The sequence below is a fragment of the Sinohyriopsis cumingii genome, chromosome 1, assembly GCF_028554795.1.
Source record: "Sinohyriopsis cumingii isolate HCF-2022 chromosome 1, ASM2855479v2, whole genome shotgun sequence".
Lineage (NCBI taxonomy): Eukaryota > Metazoa > Mollusca > Bivalvia > Unionida > Unionidae > Sinohyriopsis > Sinohyriopsis cumingii.
This window is the reverse complement of record NC_142961.1, coordinates 80,407,155-80,413,291: the sequence shown is the minus strand read 5'-3', so window position 1 is coordinate 80,413,291 and position 6,137 is coordinate 80,407,155.

The following is a 6,137-nucleotide window of genomic DNA, read 5'->3' as shown; positions in this document are numbered from 1 at the left end:
TTGTTAGGTACTTGTAATGCTGATACTTCGCCACAGACATTTGTTAATAATTAAAGATTCGACTAAACTTCATCACATTTCACTGATTACAAGTTTCACATCAAAAGATTTTATCAACTTGAATATAAATTAGAATCTTATCTTGATGAAATTATTAAGTGTTTCATTGGATTAGAGGTTAAAAAAAACACCCAGCGTTTTGCTTACCCATGGTAGACTGAAAAGGAGTCTGAAAATAGAATTTACAGTGTAAACGAAGCACGTATAGTTGTCCTTGAAGAGAAGAATCTTTGAATAATAATTGGAATGAAATGGATAATAAATATAGTAATATTTGTTAAGCATATGAAATAAAAGCTGGCAGCAGTTTCCTAATTTGTTACTCATATTTGTATTGCATAAGCAAAATCACAGATTGTATTTTGCTTTTCAGGACAAACGGACACAGAATCAGTTTTCTCACCCATGCGACAGAGAAATATAGCTGTTTTGCTAACCTTACTTTTCTTATCTCAGTCTAGTCATCTTAGACCAGTCGTCTCAGTGAAGGTGTCCATGCGCTCAGAACCACTTTTAGAAAAAGAAACCCTTGTTGTCTTCTGCTGTGCCTGACGTAGTTGTTCTAAAATCAAACAACAACAACAACAACAAATTTATAACAAAAACATAGTAACTTAAGGAAAATCCATCTTTGAGAACACACCATACAAAAACATTTCGAGAGACAAAGACACACACGTATACGATGTCGAGCATTTTGGTATTACGCTAGTTCGTTCCACACAGCAGGGTCAATTTTATCCTATATGCAGGCTTAGCCCAATACATTTTCAGGTCAGCGGCATTAAATGTAGATAAAGCTACGTAACTATTTTAAATACTTCGTGTGAAACAAATGATATACTGTTAGCTACATTTAATGACGCTGACCTGAAAAATGACTTCTACAGATAGGATAAAATTCTCAATGCAGTGTGAAATGAACCATGACACAAAACACTGATCCATGCACATAGACTATAGACCTATACAAGCCATAGCCTCCCAACTCTCTTAACAACTAGGGAAAACTTAGTAACAGTCAGAAGTATGTTATATCGAACATGCTTTATTCTAATTTTGGTAAGCATCTCCATTGTGACAAAGTTGAATAAAAAATATACCTATAATATTTAATGTCAAATAGTGCACTTACCAGACAGAAGGAATAATTTATCCGTCAACACATTAATCCATAAGCAAATTTCAAGGTAGCACTTGCCATATTTCCAAGACAGAAAAATAAATTTTCAAAGAATCCATGAACTTGAAAGTTTAGCACATGGTTATCCTCCAGGGTCCGTATTTGGAGGGTCTTTTATGCATGGGGGTAATTTTACAATTAATATTAAGGACAACACAAGTATGTCACAACAGTTTCACTTACTCCAAAGAAAAGAAGAGTTATATACGATAATGACACAGATCTCTAATTACCCATAAATAATCGAAAGCAAGATGTTACTCTTCGTTACAGCTTGTGCTAGGTATAACTACAGTAGAGCTGAGTAGCAAGTATTGTTTTATTGTCAGTTTCATATAATATCCATATATTAAATGTGATAATACCTCATTACTATGCGACGTTTTATGTTGTTATTTTTCTTTGCTCACGCGTATTAACTGTGCACTTCGGACGCAACGTTCACATCACAACCCTCATTAACATATTTATATACATGGGCCGCATGTAAATATTGGGACGTGAACACTAGTGAACAATTCTTTTTACTTTAAAGGAAAATACTGTGTGAGAAAAATAATCTTCGTTGGTGTTTGGACCGAGACAAGGAAATCCCAGTCGCGGGGTTACATTATATGTCTCCCCACTCGGGCAAGCCTCGTGGGGAGACAAATAATGTAACCCCATGACTGGGATTTCCTTGTTTCGGTCCAAACACCAACATAGATTCTATATATGACTGGAGGAACAATAACTAACCGTCTAGGATTTATAGGAAGCAACTATTTGTTCAAGTTATTTGACTCTGGCTCACGACAAAGAAAAAATTAGACATGGCATGTTGAGAAGAAAACAGAAGTGTTAACTGAAAACAGATATACATGGCCGGCCTAATGGGTTATTAACGCCATATGTTAATTATGACTAAAAAAAATTACTTCCATCTAATTTGGCACCACTTCAAACTTGACTATACTAGGTGACCACATAGTCCGACGATATGTTTGAGCTAGCAGTGCAGATAGAATACATCTGACTAATAAAGGATTAAGATATCTACATATATACATCTACTAACACAGAATATTATATAGTTCTTGCCGAGCTGAATGATGTAATAAGTTGAAAATGAAGGTAACCTAAATCTAATAAGTTTTTTGTCAGCCTCAAGATATCAAACGTTCATTGCACTTGTGATTGGTGTTAGTGTGTATGCTACTTACACGTTTTTGTAAAAACAAAAAACAGAGTTTTTGTAGTATCCAGATAGTGAAGATATATATGTATGGGAAATTACACATAATTGTATAACATATGCATATATCACCATTAAACAAAAAAAAAAACAAAAAAAAAGAGCGTATAGACAGCAATCAATACCAAATTTATTTAAAAATAAATTCATTGTGGCTGGTAGTTTCTTCCCATCATTTGATTTAAAGGTAAAACGATAATCCATGCAACACAGTGGTAAACAATTTACGCATAATGCTTGTGAAACATATCAACATATCTTTCTGAGACAATACCTTTTTTCAGGTTAAATATCTAAAACATATTAACTTAATATAAAAATGTATGGTTACCTATATCAATTAGGACAAAGTTGAACAAAGTATGATGAATGTTAAAATGAGGATGTTCAGAACAGGGGCACAAGTAATGGCTCGGAAGCTGCGCATTCTGTGGTGCATGGAAAGAATGTAGAAAACCACTTGACTTTCAGATAATGAGATTATTATTTCTTCCATGAAAAACAAACATACCGATATCTAACTTAACTTAGAAACACGCGGAGTAATAAACTGCATTGTAATATCCTTTAATTGCTCGGAGCATAACAAGGCATGCCTTATAAAATCCGTTGAAAGGGAAATGTTGATGCCAACATAATGGACATTTAGTATCCAATGGCCAGGTAAATATGCCATGGAGCCGAGTAAAAACAACGAAACTTTATCTTTTTAAACATATTCATGGCTGACTTACTGGAGGAAAACAGTTTCTGTACTATATATGAGGGAGACTGAATACAAGAATTCTTCGATTGTATCTTTATCTTATGTTCAACTTTTCAGTCGAACTTGAATTACGATGGAAGGTTGTTACCATAACATGAAAAGGTAATCGCGATAGATCCTGAAGATAAACTGGATAAATGGTTGGAATTACAAGTTAGAATCCATCACAAAACATATCCTTGGTTTCTGTAATGGCTGTGGGAAGTTAGATGATATAACATAGAAAGCGATTAAAATAAACAGCTGTTTTTTATGTTTTACGTTACAGCAATCCAAGTACATTTTTAGAACGAATGCAATTTGAGTAAAGTGCCTTGCCCAAGGACATTTAAAAGCAGCTGACTCCGACGGATCCGATTGTATGATTTTAGCCTGCACCATTTTGGTCACGAGTACAGCGCGCTAACCAACGAGCCACCGCGTCTTCTTTGCGAAATTGACTATCTTTTAGTGGTAGACATTTTGAAATATTAGTATGGGTACGATACTGTAATACAGGACCAGAGAAAATCCATGTTTCTTTGCCTGCTTTATTATCATCAAAAGTTAATTGCATTCCGTTCCCTAAATGAACAACACAAAGAGAGTAAATCATCTTGAGGCAATTTCTATTGTTTAGTATTGCTTTGATTTGCTATAATATTAAAAACGGCTGGGGAATTAATATAAAGTATGAAGGTAATAAAAATATACATACACAAATGTAGATATATACATGTGTAAATAATATTTTTGCGTCGCCTCATTCAATGTTTGCAAAAACACTTAACGAAAACATACTTTAGCAAATGTAGTTTTCTTGCTATATTTTTATAATTTTTAACATACATACATACATACATACATACATACATACATACATACATACATACATACATGTTGAACATTAAAATAAAAGCATGCAGAAATTCTCATGCAATAGATATTCAATTAGGGATTAGCTGGTGATGGTGTTTTGGATTCGTAAAAGAGAGGACTATTTTTGCCCAAGTGTTCTTGAACTTGAATATTTCTACTAGGAACGTAATTTGAACTCATTCTTGAATTAAGTAGGATAAATGTTTCATATCAAGTCAACGAACTTCCTGATTGTATGGCATGGGGTAATTTTGTTATGAAACAACATAATGTGTTATTGTGTAACACATCCAGAAAAGTGTCACTGGATAATGTTAAATAAAATGTATTGTTCATACTTCGATGGTTCTAGTATCTGGAGACGCAGACGTTCTCAAAGGAGACTGGTTAAAACAAAATGTATTCCTGAAGATGGGCTGCTATTGGATGAGTTATTGGTTGTTATTTTTTAATTTAGTACTTCCAGAAGGAGGACCATGAAGTCAGTTATGAGAACCATGAAGGGTTTATCGTCACAACAGTTCTTCGAGTGACAAACTAGTAATCTCATTAAGTTTATCACTTAGAACAGTAACTCATTCCTAGAAGACAGTCTCCAGCATACTGATCCAGCATTCACGAGACCGCGGATGAATCTATTATTTGGGGTTAGAACATCTTCGCTAGCTAAGGTTCTGATAACCCTATCTACACCTTGGCATATCGAGCAGATATTTCAGTGCTTCGAGTCTATGAATTTCATTGGATGTGGCGGGAAGCCACCGCAACCAATAAATATTAAGTTGTTCAAATCTGAACACTGTTCCTACGTGATTGAGACAAGGGGAGCACACAACTTGAATGGACTGATAAATAAGCACTTTTCCAGTGCCGGTCCGTGTTTGCACAAACACCTTTCACCCACATAGACCTGCAATGGCTTCCTTCTGATACACAGTCATACTTTCGATGTTAAACTTACAAAATATCCGTTTTAGGCCAATAGCCACCACCGTTTTCGGACAGTACAATGCACAACTTTATTGGTTAGTTGGCATTATATACTAGGGGATGCAACACATGAAATCCGACAAATAATGCTAGGACAAAGCATTGAATTAGCTGTTCGATCTGCCAAAGTGTAGATAGGGTTATCGGAACCTTGACTAGCGAAGATGAGGTTATAACAGTATGTCAGATTCCAGAAGAAGGTACCGGACGATAGATCGAAGTCAACTAATGGGCCGGTAAAGAAATCTTTTACTTCTTCTCGACCAGCTAAAGTCTGAAGTGAGCTGATCAAATGGGGTTGCAGGTCCGAACAAGGTTAATGAAGCTGCAAGTGCACCACAGCCAGATTGCGTTGAACTGAACTTTGCTGTTGCAACTGTCAGAAATAGTCGGTTGTCATATTTTGACCCAATCAAGTACCACAACCACAATGACATCTTCATGTTATCTTTTTAGAACTAAGTTTGTTCGAAGAAACCTTGCTGAGGAACGTTTGTGTGCTATCGGCATTGTTCAGATCTTTTAGCGACTATCCCCTCATTAAAATGACGGCATGACATCATTATGACATCGTCCTAACATTCTTTCCACAACTTATTCACAGGCTAAATAGTTAATATTGAAACATTCAATTCGAACCCTGGAAGTACTTGTGTAGCATATTACAAAACCTTTATTTCTGTTTTGCTGTAGTTTTAAAGCATCTGCGTCACAATTACGCCACTATAACCCATGCTCATCAGATCTTTCTGGAGTTTATAGTTTTCTGGGTATTTTACACCATGCAGTGACTGTGTGAAAAAAGGTGTTTTTGTCCTATGCATACTGATCATTTCATTAATCCACAGATAATATACAAACACAGTGTCTCCATCGGGATCACACACTAAAAGACACCCGTCCCAAGCAGTCATCTTCATTGCACACACCAACAGATTTTCAGATGCAAACATCAATTGTATCCAATTATTTTTTGGTGTGAACTTTTACAGCTGACAAAGAAAACAAAGTATTACACATACACTGTTATGTGCTGTGTCAGGTAA